Below are 19,977 nucleotides of genomic sequence, written 5' to 3' on the forward strand. Positions count from 1 at the left end.
TAAGATTGGAAAAATATTGCCTGCTCTGATTTCAGCAGTGAAGTTCCGATTGTAGGGTCAGAATGTGGCGTAAACAACATGAAAGCCAGTAGAGCCAATAGAGCACTTTTGGGATGTGGTGGAACAGGAGCGTCACATCATGGCTGTGCAAAAAGTGCAGCATCTGTGTGATGGTGTCATGTCAATATGGCTTAAAATCTCTTGCTGTATCTAAAACATGAAGACTTCAGCAATTCTGAAGGCAAAAGGTGTCCAACTCGGTACTGACAAGGCTTAACTAATGAAATGGTCAGTGAGCGTATATAGTTTTTACATATTATAACCTGTTACAGTAATTACTATGAATGTAGTGCATCAATGAGCATGACTGTTTGTGTGTGTGTGTGTGTGTGTGTGTGTGTGTGTGTGTGTGTGTGTGTGTGTGTGCGTGTGTAGAGGACTAATGAGCTTGTTTGTTCTACATGCTTTATAGGTCCTGGGGGGATGACAGGAGATGGGCACATACACACCTTGCTCCCCACAGAGGCCATCTGTTGTGCAGACACTCAGAGATACACACATTCATCCACACACTGCCAAGGAAAGCCGCTATAAAACTGCTGATGAGGGAACACAGATATCGATGGGATCACTCATTTGAGCTGTCTGTTTGGAGATATTGCTCTACTGACTGTAGAGCTGATACAATGATGAAGAAGAAATGGAACAAAGGCTCAGGACAAAAGGCGTCTCAGAAACATGCTATATTAAAAGAAATACTTACTGAAGAATCTAATTTGCTCTACTTTGTTGTGCACTAAAGTTATCTTTTCAGGTATAGTACATTCCACATTGGTCATAGGCCACCAGTTTTCCCAGATTCAAACTAAGAATCTTGTTACTCTTGTTCTTTTGTATCTTTCAGTTAATCATAAATGGTTCCTAACAGTTTGTTCGCCTTCTTTTACAACTGATCTGCTCAGTATTTAGCGTTTTAAATAGCTTTTGTAGGACAATTAAAATAATACAGCCACATTATTTGTGTGCTATTATTAATTATTAACTACTTCCTTCACTGAAATCTATATTGGATTTAACATTTCTGCTGAACAGTATGATTTTTCAGAATGTATAGTTGTGAAAAAATACAAACAAAGCGATCTACCATTCTCTTTTCAGAAGCTGCCAGCCTCGAGGCAATGTACAACTCTGTGAAATATATTTAATTACCGCACTAGACTAACGCTGCTCACACAAGCTGAATAAACAGTAGTTCAAACAACAAGGATCTCCCACTGCACGCCATCAAAAACTCCCCAGTAAAACGAAGAGGTAGAGGAGTCAATATTCAACCTTTCTGAAAGACACATAGCTATGAGACTGAGCTATGATGGAAGCTCTTTCTCACTTGGCTAACCTTCAATGAAGCCTCAGATGAGAAGAAAATACTATTTTCACCTCACTTCTGGGCCAGAAGTGGCTCGCTATGGGCTGTGTGTTGTGTTGTCTTGTGTGTGTGTGTGTGTGTGTGCATGTCTTTCCATGTCTCTGTTCTATTTTCAGTCTATTTTCAGTCCGAGATTGCTTTCATACAACCAAGGCTATCTAATTACTAAGTTACTAGTTTATCATCTACACCTGTACCATCAAATTCTTTTTTTTAATCTACTGCAGTGCAATCCCTTTTTTGCTATTTCTATTCCTATGATCACAGAAATGTGCATAGATGAATGGAACAGAGCATAAGAACTGACTCTGTATCTGCAATGCAACCCAAAATTTCACAGATTCCCATTGCCAAATCACAGTTTTTGAGCCATTGCAAAATAGCGCAATTGTAGAGCTACTGGAGTGCTGTAGGTTGTGTAATATTGCATGTATAAGCTGATTAAAATCTTTACTACTGAGTAGTAAACCTGAAGCAAAACTATTGTCCTTTTTTGTAACAGCAGCTCTGTGAGTCTGTTCCTTGCGTGGTGAGGCTTAATGCAGAAGGTAATGATAAAAAATGTTAATAGCAAATATTGTAATGATTGATCAGAAACTCTTTATGTATTCATTGATTTGTCATTTTAGGTCACTTGAATGGGAATCATATATTGTAAAACTGTGACTATTCAAAAAAGACAGATTAGGAGCAGATATGTAAATGTTTTGGCAATCCCTGTAAATGTGCTTACTAAAAATATCACCCAGAGCTGCACCACTGATATCAGCCTTAAAACAACTCTTCTTTGTATTAAGGGCTGTATTAAAAGTGCCTGAAACCCAGATAAGACTTAAGTTAACTCAAGGCTTATTCCAAATCTCACAGAATGACTGAATAAAGCAGAACTCCTTTACTATCTTTACATTAAAAATATTGCAGCAACCTGTTTTTAAATGGTGATTACTGTGTGAACTTTTTTTCTTTTGCATTAGCAGAAATGACTGTGCATGTTAAAGACCCATTTGATTCCTTTCAATGTTTCTTGAGCTGTTGGTAAGCTATTCAATCTGTGAGGGCAGTATCTTAGGTCAGTAGGAGTTTTCCAATAATAGTCCATTCATGCAAGCCGGGAGATTCGATCACAGGGTATTAAAGTTTTAGTTGAACAGCTCAGCTTGAATAACACCAGGTGTGTGTAAAATTAATAGATCCTGAACATGTAAAAAAGTTTCCTGTAGTCAGCTTTTTATTAAAGTTTGGATGTCTCCAGATATCTATAATCCACATATGTTAGAGGGATTTGAAATGGACTGGTTTCAGACAAGTTGCAAGTATTTTTTTTAAATTATTATCATCATCGTTATTATTATTTTCTGAGCACCAAAATGTAAATAAATCATAACAGATATTATGACATTGCTTTTCGGCTTTAAAGTTGGGGTGGAAAAGGTCTTTGAACCTTACTTTTAACCCAGTATATGACCCTGCATCTCCTTTTCATACCAAAAAACAACAATGAGATGAGTGTTGAATAGAAGAATGAACTTGCAAAAACAACATCTCCTAGCTGTACAGTTTTTTTTCTTTTAGACCTCCATCATTCATTTTCCCTGCTGGCTCTTGGTCGCTCTCTCTCAGTGGGATCCAGGTCCCTAAACTAGATTTCCTAAGACCTATGACTCCTCAGGTCACATCCTCCTTGTCCCTGACCTTCAGAGTCAGAGCAGCCTTGGGAAAGCATCGCTAGACTGATTTACCGATACACAGGACGGTGGAGCATTGAAAGGTCAACAGGGCCATGCATTGCTTCACAATCCCATGAACCAGGCCTGTACCCTAGGTTAATGGTGATTTAGTGAAGGAGTGTTCTGGAGCTGAAGAGTGATGTCAAAGGGCATGTGGGAAACATGTAGAAATCCTAGAAGTGTTTTGCAAGAGAGTTATGTCTATGTTTGCAGCTTTATCATCATAGACATGCAGGGGATGGGAGGAAGGAGGTATTTGGTGCAGTTAGTGAAAACTTTCTGTGCACCAAGAAACCAATTTACAAGCTGAGGGTATTAAAATTTTATGTATATCTCCCTCTCCATCTCATACTGAGATATTTTGGATACTCAGTGTGGTGTTCTGAGAGGGTTTCGTCTTACCTGGCAGATACAAAACAAACACAGCGGCCGTTGATCTTTGGGAATTGTTGCCAACCAGCCATCCCTCCATCTTTTTCCACTTGTCCAGTTCAGGTTCATGGTGGGTCAGGAGCCCATCCTAACTATATACAGTCAATATCCATCCATTTATTTTTCTTACAAAATATTATGACATTGTTGAGCCGAATAAAATTGTACGGTCGCTCTAAAGTCAGAAATAATGAATGAATGAGTATTGGACATACTGTCAAATGACTGGTACCTTTAAAGTATATCAACATAAAATGTATAATTATATTATATGTTTGTTTTTTTTTTATTAAAAAAGGAAAATGCCGAACCTTGCAATTTATTTAAAGGCATCTGGGGTACAGATATTAAAAGCACACACACAAAAATGTCAGAGAAGTATCTGCAACACAGATTTTGTGTTGCAGATACTTTGTGTGCGTGTTTTTGTCAGGCTGAACTTTTTACACAGAGAGAACCTGTAGACATTAATACTCCAGAGAACAGATAGGGGAAGTTGTGGATTTAGATAAAAGCCAATCTTCATGGATTAGCTTGACGTCCATTCCTCCTGTACATTATCAGAGTGCAGTTTTAATCTTGTGTGCGTGTTTGTTTATCTGGCAGAGAGGATTAAACACATTGTGTGCTGACAGGACCATGTGTCCTTTCCATCATTTCATTCCTCTTAGATTTTTAAGGAGCCAATTAGCTTCATCCATCTGCCATTATATTTTTAGATGCAAAGCCCAGTACCTTATGAACACGCCATCTCACTCACTCAGTTACTCATTCTCTTTGCCTATGTTTATCTTCCCCATGAGCACGGAAACAGCAAACTTTACATATGGGGGATGTTTAAAATGTTTTCAATATTGATTTTAATAATCATGGGTGAAGGTTTTGGGTGTCTCACCCTCAACTTCATTTCTTATCAATGCTTCATTTCATATCAATACGGCTAAATTACACTGTTCACCAAGCTAGGGGAAAAACAAAACAAAGACCCACTCGTGAAGCTATTCCCAGAGGTGCACTTAAAACAAAGACTGATGGATGCGTTGACTTACCTCCAACTTCGATTCAACCTGTCATGGTTCTAAAATTATGTTTAGCTTGGTGTTTTATTTGTGCTGTTTGTATTTTTTTTTTTTTTACATCTGGACTTGGTTTTGTGTTCCACCTGTGTCCAATCAGCAAATTATTCACCTGTGTTTCTGCTCCCCTGGTTCATTTTGTTCCCTGCCACAGTGTCTTTGAACTTTCATAAGTCAAACAAGCCAGTTACTTCACTTTTTGCCTTGAAAGAACACATACATGTGTGTCTATGTGTGTGTGTGTGTGTGTGTGTGTGTGTACACTTTGGATACATTCAGTATATTTTCATTTGATTCCATATATTCAAGTTCCATTCTATATATTCAGACTTTAATTGTAATACACACACACACACACACATACATATATATATACATATATATATATATATATATATATATATATATATATATATTAGGGGTGCAACGATACACAAAATTCACGGTTCGGTTCGGTTCGATACTTTGGTGTCACGGTTCGATATTTTTTCGATACAAAAAAAATGTTCATGCCTTTTTAATTTGTCATTTATTAAAATTATAAATATATATTTTAACTCAAAAGTACAGTTTTTAAATTTAACCCTAACCCTTGTGCGTGTTTTTTATTTTGACAGCGAATGCGCACCTGCGGACCACTTATGTGCACCCCTGGTTATTTAGCTCGTCATGTTGCAGCCACAGGAATTCTTTTGTCCATGAAACCATAAAGCTGCACTTTCTTTTTGCCTTATAGTCTGATTTGTCATAACTTCTCCGTTTTGTGGTAAGCTTTTCTTTGGCTGTCACTTCTTCACCCTGACCTGTCTTATTTGGCTCAGCAGAACTGAAATGCTTTTACACACGCACTCACATAAGCTCAGCGATTCTCTGCGCGATCAACCTCTCACATGTTTAAGCGTGCTGCGGGAGATTTCACTTGTCATGTTTGCATAGTAAGCTAACGATTAATAAGATGATGTCAGAGGAATTGGTGCGCAAATTATCGTCACTCACAGATCAGTGCTGTCGCTCTCTATACACAGTTCGCACGATTGCAAAGGGAAAGCAAAAAAACAAGCGTAAATTCAAACGCGATTTCAATATGTCACATATTGACAGTGGCTCACCGATGCCAATGACATAATTACCCAGCTACGTTTCTGAAAGAATGCAAAAGCATTGACATATATTTTTCCTTCCTACAATAGCCCGACGGGCAGGGAAAAGATAGATTTTGGTAGCCCGACTGAAAAAATCGCTAGCCCCAGGACGTCGGGCTAGCGATATTGCCAGCCCTGTATCTGATTGAGGAATCACTCATCTTTGGAAAAGAGAGTTTATTACAGAGAAATGTCTCTTTCCAAAATAAAAGCTATACTATCCGCTTCTTCTGGGCTATATTCTCAGCAGCATAAGGAGAATCATGTGCTAACAGCTGTCTAAATGACTCGGCTAAAGTTAGTAGCATGCTTGTTGTTTTTGTCTTTGCACTAGGATGATGTCGGCGTAAATGTGCAGTCATATTCGTTGTGTTCCCACTAGTGCTTTCAGGTTGATCTCGTTGAAATGACCTTAACGCCACAACACGGCAAATCTCCGTTAACGAGCTACCGCCGATCGCCCCGTGCATGGGGCTAGATGGCCAACACGTTAACGAGCTAACTGCGCTAACACACTAGCTCCCACCCATGTAATTGAGCATTGCATGGCACATCCAACATACTGTTTTACTTTAGTCCATGACTCGCTTACCTTCAGGGTCATACGTCACATGAAAACCAAAATAATTCCAAACGCCAGATCTGAATGAGGGTGGGGGAGGTCCATGTTGCAAGGAGAGCTTAACTTCTGTCTTGCTAGCTTGCCCTGCGCTCTTCCTTCTGACTATGCTGTCTGTGTTGAGCGCTCAGTGGATCTGCGCTCGACAGTGCAGCCTAGGCGGAGTAGTCGAACGCAGATTCACTGAGCGCTCAACACAGACAGCATCGTCAGAAGGAAAGTTGATAAAATAAATTACAAATGTTGTATTGTTCGATACATATGCGTACCGAACCGAAAGCACTGTATCGAACGGTTCAATATCGATACGAATATCGTTGCACCCCTAATATATATAGTTAGACGGAAAGAGAGAGAGAGAGATTCCTAAACAACATTCCATAATATATAAAGATACTGATTCATGTAAAAATGAATTTGTGTACATCTGACAACATACAATATATATATCCTCTTTGAAAACCAAAAAATATATAGTATGATAAAATTCACACTAACGAATGTTTATGGTCATGATATATTCAGAAAACATGGTCAGTTGATAGTTTTTGTACGTTAACATACTATACAGCCATTAGTAATGGGTAACAATCAATGTTAAAGTCAAGTTTTCCAAAAAGCCACAGTTTATATTATTTAACAAAAAGGAAAAGTAAAGAAAAGTAATGGGTCTTTCTTCTTACTTACTTCTGGTAAAATACAGAACTCCACTGTCATTGTTACTTGTTAACAAAAATAATCTTGATAAAACTTTTTAATATAACTTCTATCCAGTTTCAGCCTCTCAGTCATGGTGGTCCATCATTTATTGCCTCTATTAATCATATGGCAGTCATTAATATGGTCAGGGTAAGAACTGGTTGGATTTACTCTATAACCAACAAGAGCCAAGCCTGACATATTTAGAAACAATGTCAAATCACCTAATGACAGCTCACACTAAACAGGCAGCTGAGTGGATGACATGTTTTCAGTTTTGTTTATGTTTAGAATTTTATTCAAACAAACATCATCAATATTGTTTCACTCAAGCTTTGCTTTTCCATATGAGGGGAATACCTAACACACCACATAATTCTCTACTATGAGGTTTCTTAAAAATTGAATATTCACGAATGTTAACAAATGAAACCAAGCCCAATTTGGGACAAAATTAAAACTAGTTATACACTGCATGCACCAGCATATATACATGTAGTAAGCCCTTTTACTGTTTTAAAGTACTGTCTTATTTTGTACTAGATAATCTTTGCATTTCAACAAAATCAGGATCAACGGTCATGTTACTTTCCTGGGCACAAATGGTAGCTGACCTTAACGATCTTCTGAATATTTACTATTTACGATGATGAGGATAATAACAGGTGGAGGCATTTTTAGGACAATTTATTTAGCAGTAGTACCAATAAAACTCACAAAACATAAGCTGTATTACTACCAAACTGTGCTCCAAGTATCCAGAGTAAAATTACTCATTCAGCAAAAAGATGTTCCCTGCTTGTCTTTCTGTAAAAGTCTTCAAATGCCTGTATATCACAGTGATAAACATCATATGATGGTGAGTAAGTGCAGATGGTAAGAACTGATGATTGATGATGATGTGATTTAGATTTTTTTGATTTTGAAAGGTGTGAGGCCCCCATGCCCACTCCCAGTAAAAATATGACCGTCTGTCTGCCAGTCAAAGTGTTGGAAGCCTAAAGCAGATGCTAAATGCTGTTTTCACTACACTTTGTTTGCAACAAAGTTGATATTTGTTTCTGTCAAAATCAGTGCTTTAATTACATTTTATATTTATCTTTTCTCCATACAAACCTTTGCTGGTTAATTAATTAATTAATTAATTAATTAACACTGTTTTTATGTTTTAATAATGTCATTTTGTTTGGTGTACTAAACAGTTTTAAATATCTCTAATATCTTTTTGTACAACAAGTGTAAATGATTGCAAACTCAGTTCACTGTTCCCTTTCTCAATGACTTCATGCATTTGCCACCAAGTTCTTCATATGCACAACAACTGCAACTTTATATGTGCAACCGGCAGCCTTAAAACACCAATAATGAATCAGAAAATACCCGAAGAAAATCCAGCAAGCCAACTCTTCACACATTAAAGAAGCAGACATCATGCCAGTTGCATCAGCCACAAACGTTCTGTAATGGCTATACAGTTTAGATTTTGCAGTACAGTATAAACAGCTCTATCCACACACCAGTCCTTTTGAAATGCAGCAGTTGCTTTGACCATTCTGTAATAAGCATACTGAGCCCTGAGGCACACATTAAACATTAACACCAGGCCTGTACACTCCTGTAATCCAGCACTATATTCCTTCAGCGAGCCAGTGGGACAATTCATCCTGCCGGAACAGAAAGTTCAGCAACATATGTCTTGCTTTCCTATAGAGCTTCTTGGAAATGTTAACACCAAACAATTTTGTGGAGCGCTTCAGTTACATGGTTACTGACAAATTCCATGTTTTTTTAAAGTGTATATTACAGGTCATGTGTAATTTTGTGACTATGCCATATCCACATGACAAGAGGCAGGGTGCACTCTGAATAGGCCATCAGTTGATCGCAAGGCTGACATTCACAAGTGTAGAATCAACAGTTAACCTAACCCACTGTCACGGCCCAGTGTTTTGTTTCTGTATTACTATTGAACTTTAATTTTGTTTGTCTTTTCTAGTATTTTGGTTTCGGTGTTCCATGGTTGCTGTCTCACCTAGTCAAGTCCATGTCTGTTATGTTTCCTGTTTTACTTTGAAAGTCTGTGTCCTATGTCAGTGTATTGAGTTTTGCTTCCCCTTGGTCTTGTCATGTCTGATGACTCCCAGCTGTGTTCTCCTTCTGTGTCTCATTCCCTCATTATCCCTCTGTGTATTTAAGCCTTGTGTTTCCCTCTGTTAGTTGCTGGTTCGTCTTTCCTTGTATTTCTGCTGTGTTTTTTTCCGTGTTCCAGGTTCCACGTCTCAGGTTCTCAGGTTTCTCGTTGCAGGTTTTTGTTCCTTTCATTATTATTTTGTAGCTGTTCCCAGTTTAGGTTTTTGTTAGCGTAGTTCCGAGCGATGCTCTGCTTTGGTTTGTATTTTGCTTTTCATTATTAATAAACGCTATCATCCGTGCTTGCGTTTGGGTCCGAGTCCTTCTTCTCCTGACAATCTGTCTCCCAGATCGTGACACCCATGCATGTTTTTAGATTTTGGAAAAAAGCCAGAGTACCTGAAGAGAACCCATACAAACAAGGAGAGAACATGCAAATTCCATGCAGAATGGTCCAAGACTAGATTTGCATCCATCACCATATTTCTGTGATGGAACAGTGTTAGCCACAGCACCACAGTGGACCCCAGTACAAAAACACCTCATACCAACTATCTAGAATAGTTCTGTAGTTTGGTTTGATTTGCAGCCAAAAGGACCAGGACATCATGCAGTCAACCATGAACTCATCTGTCTACCAAAATATTCTAGAGTCAAATGTAAGGGCCAATAGAGAATAAGCTTAAATTTGGGTGAAATTGGGTCAAGGAGCAGGACAATAAATCAAAGCACAAGAGCAAATCTATAACAATACAGCTGAAAAACAAAAGAATCAAGCTGTTGCAATGGCCCTGAAATGCTGAAATACTGTGACAGGTCCTTAAACAAGCTCTGCACAAATGAATGCCCACAAACCTCAATGAACTGAAGCAACATTGTAAATAAGAGTGGGCCAAAATTTATGTCAGAGACTGATAAAGTCCAAAAGTGGTTCTACAAGCTAGCAAATGATGAAGTATGCTTATTTTTTGAGGTGAGTGCATACAGTCTATGAAAACCTTTTTTTTTTTTTTTTTCAAATTAGTGTCATTTCAGCTACAAATGTAGCAGCAGTATGACTTTTTTTTCCAGTTTGATGTAGCATCACTAATAGTCTTCATATCATATGCTACACTTTCCCCTAATGGATTTGGGATTGCAGAACTTTTATTATAAATTTTCCAGTCAGTGTTTTGTTAGGATTAGTTAAAGAAACGTTTTGTTGTATGGGAATGCAGTCTTTATAAAACAGAGCTATTCATGCAGCCTCATTTCCAGTCATCTGGTTAGACTTTGTCTGTCAGCGCTGTGTAACGTTTGTGGAAGCTTCCTGGAGCCTCTTGATGACCAGCCTATTATTTAAATGTATGAGTATGTTTGTGGGTCTTTGTGTATCCTGTTGAGCGTACTAACCTCGGCAGACTAGCTTTAAGATATTATGACTTTCATACAACCCCACCCTGGTGACAGAATCTAAACATGTCAAAAAGAGAGACTTCCAGTGAGCCCCCACCAAAACTTAGACACACACACACACACACACACACACACACACACACACACACACACACACACACACACACACACAGACAAGTACATACATCAAGTCCTCATCATTTTAAAAGTAAAGAATTAGACTGCACTGCTCAATAGTTTGTAGGTCAACTCTGGTATTAATTGAGAGCTGGCTAATTTGAATTATCAGAAGCAGATTGCAAAGTCCATGTGATGTAGATTTTCTTTTATAGGGTTCCAAATTGACCTTTGCATGACAAAGTAAAAAAAGAGGTACCCAACATTGTTTTGATTTTTGTGACTGCCCCTTGTTTTTCAGGGTTTTGTGTGTGTGTGTGTCCATGCACTGGGGATTTAATAGAAGTTTAAATTGAAGTTCCTTTGGAGTTCTTTGAGTGACTTACTGGACATTGAAAACCTTGCAGTTGTTTGAGTTTTTAACTGTCAAATAATGTCTCAGGCTGCCTAAATAAATGCATGCAGTGCATCTAATCATGATGGACTCTTATAGCGGACATTGACCATATGTAACCAATCTGAAAATATTCATACCATGTATTTTGTTTTGGTTTATTTTCTCTTTCTTGCCCTTAAGTTGGGGGGATTTTTGTGCGTGTGTAGGAAGACATAAACTCTAAAGCCTTCTGATTATTAATACTGAGGCATCTATATTGAAATTTAAATTCACCCTATATTATTTTTATGCTTTATTACACCACTGCTAATGTCCCCTCCACTAGGTCAAAGAGGGAACCAACTCAGAAGGGAACAAACCTTATCGGGTGGTTGGCATTTCTTTGGGTTTAAATATAAACACAAATACTTCATTACAAGATTATATATATATATAATTCCAAGTTCCAGTTTGAGTTTTATTTGACAGTTGGTGTAATTTCATGGGTTAAACCGGTAAAACAATTTACAATACCATTTTGCTACATATACAGCACAGGGAAGTTTATGCCATTGTTGTAAATCACTTGATTGCTGCATCTGCAACAGTTCACAGAACTGTCACTCACACATGCACATAAACATACACCTAAACAGACAGACACACACACACACACACACACACACACACACACACACACACACACACACACACACACACACACACACACAGAGTTGTATTTTATTCTTGTATTTTATTTGTATAAGATATGATATGTAAATAGATGTTAAAATCTTAAAAAATAAACTTAGCACAAAAAGTAACTAAATTAATATTTCGTACATTATTCCTTTGCAGTTACTTCTTGGCAAAAAACATTTGGAAAGCCTGTTTATTTCCTATTTGTGGATTGCACTCATGAAGAACTGGCCAGATCTTCTCAGCCAATGCCAAGTAGCTTATTTTGCTATTGACTCTTGTTTGGTGTTGTTTATTGGATTCGATAATTGAAATCTGAGGAAATAAGACATATTGGTCATTTAAAAATGTATTTATTTAGCAAAAGTAGGTCCCAGCATGTAGAAGAACCATACATAGCTACAAAAGCATAGTACCACCTCCTCAAGCTGGTGATCAGCTTGGTTACACACTGCTGTGGCATCCCATTCTTCAGCCATTGGGCTTGTGTTGGTCACTCTGGCATAAACAGTTCTGCAGGAACTACAGGTAGGCCATTCCATCCTTTCCACTCCCAAATTCTGGAGGTAGTGTCTGAAAACTCCTGCTTGACGAGAATGAGCATCATCTTTGAGATATTCCGCTGATTCCAAAATCTCATCTCTGCATTAAGATTGCCTCCAATGCCAAGCCTTGTTTTTCCAGTGAGGAAGATGCCACTCCACACCGTCATACTCCTGCCAAAAGTTGTTACCCTATGGGTGCAGCATTTTCCATGATTTCTCCACAATTTAACCCTATGAACCAAGTACCGTAGGCAGAATCAGGACTCACTGTTCAACATAACATTTCTCTACATTCAGTTTTGTTTGCCCTGACACCAGCGCAAACAAAACCGATTGCTAAGGGCAGTCATTTCAGGATTCCTGGCAGCCCTAAGAGACCAGAGATGAACTGCGTGCAGTCTCTGCTAGCAGGGTGAAGAAATAGTTTTCTTGTGGCGTCATCTTGTCTTATTGTAGGGTCTTTATCTTACAATATAAAGTGCCTTGAGGCAACTGTTGTTGTGATTTGGTGCTATATAAATAAAATTTAATTTAAGTTGAATCTTCATGGGATCCCCACTTTGTCTCTGACAATGAACTTGGCATTGAATTTGGGCTAGGGCTCACTCCAAATAATGCTGCAGTTTGGTTTTATGGACCACCAGCTCGAAATTCCCTTTATGCACGGCCTCTATCCAGATCAATCAAACGTGGCATGCTTAGAGTAGTGCTGTTAATCAGGCACCTGACTGTCAGCACCAAGAAACTCAAAACAAGACTAAAAAGCAGAATGAACTGTTTGGCATTGACAGACAAGATCTGGCAAGTTTTTCTAGGTGCAACCCATATACTCAACTCTGCTGGTCAATCCACAAATGCATTTTTCTACAAACATGGCACCATTTAAGTGGAAATACACAGGGCTTCCAGCAGTAAAAGATTTATTGCCAAGAAGCATAAAAATAATCAACCAAACATAAATTTCCTTACTTTTTGTGCTAAGTTTACTTTATGTTTCAGTCTTGATTAATCGCCCAATTACTACTTGACCATATATGTATGTAGATAATGACTGTGAGCCTGTGTGGAAGGTTAGTCACTAGATACATACATTAAAGCAAACATTTAGCAAGAGTTAGTATACCTATAAATCATTAAACAATATCACCCTCTGTAGCTGTGAATATAGTGCTGACATATATCAATAAATCTCACAATATCCAATGCTTTTTTTTCCTCTTAAATGTCTGGTTTAAATATTTTTCTGGGATCAGCAGAGAAAGTGACAAAGCACAAACCTGCCTCTGATTGTGATTCAAGCCTATATTATGTATGAAAAATTGAGAGACCAAATATGCTTGATGGCATAGTAATTAGGAGCCATATATTTTCCCAAGCTATGCGATGCCAGAATCATTACCGCCTTTCCCTGTGATGAATGTTTCATGAGACTTGGTGGTTATGAATATATTTGTTCACATTTTGTATGTACATATTAAAATTATTGAAAGTTCTACAGGGATTCTTTGTAACCATTTACATTTGAGTTGCTGTCCAGCCAGTGGTAACACCTGTATTCTTATGTTAACCAAAGCAAAAAAAGTAATATAAAACATTTTTTTATAACAATGTTTTCATTTACATTCACTTATGTGCATTTTATGATTAATGTTGCTGCTGCTTTTGTAACCCTACCAAAAATGATGTTGAGAACAAAACATTGAGTTCCTGGTTAACATTTAAGTCCAAAGAATATTTGAACAAATGTCAGGAAATGGCATTATCAGTCAAACATTTCATTGTTTGTATGGGCCTTTACTATATCAGCCTATAACATGATCAGTAAAAGCATTCTGGAAACAGCCAGTTGAGGCTGAGTGAAAGGAAATCTAAAGTATACAATAGTACTCGTGCAACAGATGTAAACTGTGCATGCAGAAATGTAAATACAGATTAGTCAGTGTTTCCAAAAATGTAATTTCTCCTGCGTACAAATTTGGCTCCACACACTTTAACAGTGACACATGTGCATGAGTACATCTCTCTCACACAGTCAAAGACAAGCATAGCTGCAGGTGCAGCTCTTTAAACTGATGAGTCTGTAAGTGTTTCCAAAGAGTGAGTTGCTCCGAGACAGCTGTCTCCATACACAGTGTTAACTTGAAACTCTCCATCTCGCTCTCCACTCCCTTTGTTCTCTCTCCCTTCATTCTCCTCTTGCTGGCCTTTCTTTCTTTCTTTCTCTTTCCACTGCGGCTGAGACATGATGGAGTCAATCTTTCATCCCAAGGAATGAGGTGCCAACTCTCAAGGTACAGTAACAAGAATAAAACGCCAAATGATCTGAAGAACCTAACTCTACTCCATTGTCTGCTGTAGGGCAGAATGAAAGGCAATCTGTAGTGGTTTAGGGGTTCAGACCAGAAAAGGGAAGCAGCTGCAGCTATGCCAGTGCCAGGATTGCATTTCTATCTCCACACATTGACAGAAAGTTCAACAATTACCCCAGAGCCCAGCCTCAAAATATGATTAGCATGGACCCAGATGATAATGGCTTTTACATGCAATTACACCAAAGGGGGATTTACCCAGTATATGGGAATAATGTAGCTAGAGAATGAGACAATAGCTTGCTAATGTCTGTTTTTGTTGGCTGACCCAGTGGAAATTAGTTTATTATAAGGTTTTATATTCAGACAAGCTATGTCTGCAGTAAGTCATGTGATGATCAATCATGAAATATGTTATTTCTTTTCAATGACAATGCAGTTGAGAGTTGATACAAACATTTTTCATTGAGCCAACAAACACTCACAGATGCAACCAGTTGTAGGAAGTCATACAGCAGCTATATTAAAATGAATAAATGTGTTGGAAAATTTAGAAATAAGTGTAATAAACAAGAAATATCCCAACTAATGTAAGACTTTTTTTCAAAGTAAAACATTTACTGGAAATTACCATAAACTGTACATGGACAATGTGCCGGTACAGATTGAAAGCATGCTGTTGATTTGAGCAAGAAAATGAGAACATGACCTCACCATTCGGATAATATGGAGGAGTGTGTCTGGAAGAGAGATGTGCTGGAAAGATAGGGGAAAACACACAAACCACTACAAAAAAACAAAACAAACAAAAACAATAAATCCCTTGCTGTTGTAATATTGTTCTTGGAAAATCCTGTCCAGGAACATACATCTTTGTTGAAAGTGACATTCTCACGACTTAACTTGATTTCCTGGGTTTCCTTAAGCACCATTGGGTGAGACTCTACAATAAAAAGGACCAATGAGTCTTTCTACCAGAGATAAAAGTCTCACTCAGCTGGCCAATATTTCCAGCTGAATGGAACACAGTTAACAACATCATAGTTGTCCTTGTGGGTGTTCTACGCACCCTTTTACAGCAATACCTACAATATAATACAAAACTGGGTACTCCCTGAGCAATATCTCGCAAGCAGATACTCGCAAGCACAGAGCAGGAAAAACTGAGACTGAAAATAAAAACAAACAAAAACAAAACTCCCAATACTAAAACTCTTATAGTCACTGTTCCATAGTAAAGGTGGTTAAAATATTAAGCAGTCTCCAAAAAACAAAACATTCTAGAAAGGAAACAGAACTAACTCACCTATTATAAAGATCCAAAAGAAACTAGAGGCCTCTAACCTGTCTCCCTAACCTAAACAACCCCTACAGCAGACCTTCCCAAAGTGTGGGGCCCGCAGAGCCATTGCAGGGGGGCGCGGTATGAAAAGGGCGGGGAACAAAACGCTTGGACACTGCTAGCACGGGGCGCCCACAGAAACGCAAAGCAGGAGATGAAGCATCGCTGAATATGTTTCCAAACCAACTTCATTCTAAGCCAAAGACTAGAAAATACGGTGAAGCATATTTTCCCTTTGGCTTCACCTGCACAAGTGCCAAGGTAGGTCTCCCCTGCAGAATTGGTCTTTGCTTCTTTGGTAGCAGCGCTGGGCTCTTCAAATCACGGACAAACAGTATCCCACATTCTTGATTTTTAGTTCACAAACACTTGTTGTAATGACTAACTACTCCTGACATTTTGGAGACGTTAGCTCTTTATACAGTAAAGTTACAGCGGGATACAAATAATATCAGGTCACAATTTGTTCCCCGTGTCTAAATCACAGAGAAACAGTATCCCACAGCTGTTTATGTTTTTGAACCCATTTTGCACAGAGAAGCATTTTTGAAAAATGTATTGATAGCAATGTTGAATATTATTACACAGGAAAAAAAAACAACTACTCGTAAAATAATCACACCATGATGCCGCTGACTTTCTAAATGGAGGGACAGTAACTGCGTGTGTGTATGTAAGCGTGTAAAACCTGCAGATAGTCAGATTAACAGTATTTTGTCTCTATCTGCCATTCTGCAATTCATCTCACGTAAACAATAACGTGGCGCACAGCGTGACGTGAAAAAAGGCACATACCTTTGACGTTGCGTGACGAACTCTGTATTCCTCGTCCACACGTAAACGCAAAAACTGAGTTTTTAAAAAATCTCAGTTTTCGCTGATTCGAAACACTGTTTACGTGTGGACGAAACAGCTGCGTTTTCAAAAAATACTCATGTAGGTGTGGACGTAGCGTAAAAGAGTTAGTAGTTTATTTTATTACCACCTGTAATTTATTGCAGATTACTTGTATTTGCTTAATTTTTTACTAAATGTTTGAGGTGTGAAATAAACCGCAATGGAGCAAAATAAGGGTGTGTGTGGTTGGAGGATAGTGCGTGCGTGCGTGCGCGCGCGGGAGGGGGCAAACATTTTTCTTGTAAAACAAAGGGGGGGCCAGCAAAAAAAGTTTGGGAACCACTGCCCTACAGCTACCAGATCAATCAACAAAAGAGACTTTACAACATTTACAATATATACTCAACAAGCTCTTATACTTCATCACACACAGTACACAACTGAACACACAAGCTGGATGTAGGCGGGGAAAGCCGGTCTTGACGGGTCTCATTTAGTATTCAACCAATGGTTGGCCTCCACCTGGAACTCACATATGCAACATGAATAATGTACGATGCCACCCCCAGGTGTGGAGGAGTGAGAACAACACACAAAATTCTGACCTGTGTTGTAACTAACAACAACAACAACAACAACAACAACAACAACAACAACAACAACAACAATAATAATAATAATAATAATAATAATAATAATAATAATGCAAACAAGAAGAGGAACAATCCACTTCATCCATTTTCTGCTGCACATCTGGGTTAGGGGTCTAAGTCAGAGCAGATATGCCCAGACCTCCCTCTCCCCAGCTACCTTCTCTAGCTCATCCACAGTGAAACAGAGGCTCAAGTCAGCTGAGAGATCAAATGTCCCCAGCATGTCCTGGGTCTGCTCCAGGGCCTTCTCCTGATAGGACATGCTTGAAACCTAGGAGGTCCACAGACATGCTCCTGGTATCTGATCCACTAAACACCGGACCCCTTTGGCCCCTCCAGACAGTGTATGTATTGCTTTTGGGTTGTGCCCAGCCAGGCTTCATAGGCTTAGGCCCAACCATTCAGGCACCAGGCACTCTCCCACAAACACTTCCCCCCTGGACCTGGCTCTAGGGTGGGGCCCCAGTAACTCTATTCCATACAGGGCAGCTATGTCCCTTGATTTCTTCTTCATCATGGGAGGTTTTTTTTTTTCTAAATGGCTCTTAGTCTGGCCCTTCGCAGAGGCACTAGGACCAATTTGCCCAAAAAGACGCTAACTAGGGGTTAATTACACCATAGCTCCTGCAGCCATGCAGAAACATATACCTCTCCACCATGATAAGGTGGTGATAACAATAATAATAATAATAATAATAATAAAAACTGTATTACATATTCCTTAAAAAAGGGAAAAGCTGTCTCAGTAAGGCAACATTGTAACAGCTTATCCATAACTATTCCCTCCACAGCGCCCCTCTCCATTTGTATTGTTTAGACTATGTGCAATCAGAATTCTAAAAAGCTGTGGCAGCCACCCCACAATGTCTGCTTTTTTCACTGGGACTCAGCTGCGTTGTCTGGCGGTGTTAGGTATCCCCGAGTCAGAGCTCTGCGGCTTGTCTTGGTGTAAACAGATGGTCTGGGATGTGATGACTACTTTCTGATCTCACCCAGATAGGGATGGAGGCTGTCAGATGACATTCCCAACTTCTGCAGAGGTGAGATGTCTAAAACAGTTTGAAATTGTTGGCGTTAAATAAAAGCCCAGGTCAGATTTCCTGAGAGAAGCTTTATTTAGATAATCACAATTGTACTGTGAAGAGTGACAAGCTGTAATGTAGACTTCATGGTTTTTTACAGCAAATTGTTTTTTCTACAGCAATCCCTTGCTGCATGAAACCTAACTTCTTGACTGGTTGAAACTGTGGGAATCTCCTAAAGCAGAATGTTAAAAATACAAGAATGTACAGTATGAATACATTTTGATACAATTTAATATGTATTTTTTTAGTGTAGAAGAAACCTGTTGAGCACATTTTTTCAACTTCAACCCTTCTACAGACAGAGCTTTAAGTCTATAATTATGTAAAAGTATGACTAGTTTCAAAGATTCCTTCCAAATTTTGTTACTTTAAATAATTAAATCTCATAGGAATAAATTCATCAAATATTTTTTCCTGTTCCATTTAGAGTGTTGGAGCACCTCACATTTACATAGTGACCTTTAGCACGGATCTAAGCATCCATCGTACTTACACTATATACTGCATCTTCTCTGCAACAAAAGCTTATTATGTTGTCATGGAGAGCTGGGTGCAGCCTTAATGACAACCAAATGTTGATGACCTTTGCTCATACTGTCCACCTTGATTCACATTCCTCACCACTGACAGTATTCTTCCATCTTATGAGGAAGGAGGAAGGGCTTTCCAGTGGGATGAAGTGATCATCCCTTTAGATATTTTGTTCCTAGAGCTTACAGGCTTGATGAGGACCAGGGTATCTAAATGAATCCTCTTAATACAATGAAAATATTCCTCCTGATGTTGCCACCTTTCATTTTGGATATAAGGCAGAGAGAGACTAGGAGGTAGAGTTTATGCGTGCGTTTGATCAAGCTGGACCTTTTGGAGGATCGCTTCATATTTTCCATCTAAAGTGGCTGGGGTGCTAGCAGACCATCACATCATTACAAGAGCCTTGATAACCATAGCGCTGGTATAGGGGAAAGTAGGCAAAGTGCCCCGAGTGTGTGTGCATCTCGGTTTGTCTGTGACTCATCTGCCAGTTTGGCCCCTTTCAGTATTTAATTTTTACAGTTTTATCTGACATTTGTGCTTCTTAACACTTCTGTTTCACTTTTCAAATTATGTTTTTTCTCCTTATTACTTATTAATACCTTTAAATGAAGCAGAACACAATGTCTATTCCCTGCATTCATTTTGTCATTCTGTGCCACTGATGGGGGGACTAGGTCAAAGCAAATTTGTCCAGAACTTCTTCTCCCTAGCCACTGTCTCCAGCTCTTCTGTGGGAACCCCAAGGCAATCCCAAGTCAGCCATCTTTTGGGAATTTGAAATAGAAATCAAAAATAAAATGAGTCAGTGCTATATGACCTATAAACGTCTAT

The sequence above is a fragment of the Simochromis diagramma genome, unplaced genomic scaffold, assembly GCF_900408965.1.
Source record: "Simochromis diagramma unplaced genomic scaffold, fSimDia1.1 OVJJ01000343.1, whole genome shotgun sequence".
NCBI classification, from domain to species: domain Eukaryota; kingdom Metazoa; phylum Chordata; class Actinopteri; order Cichliformes; family Cichlidae; genus Simochromis; species Simochromis diagramma.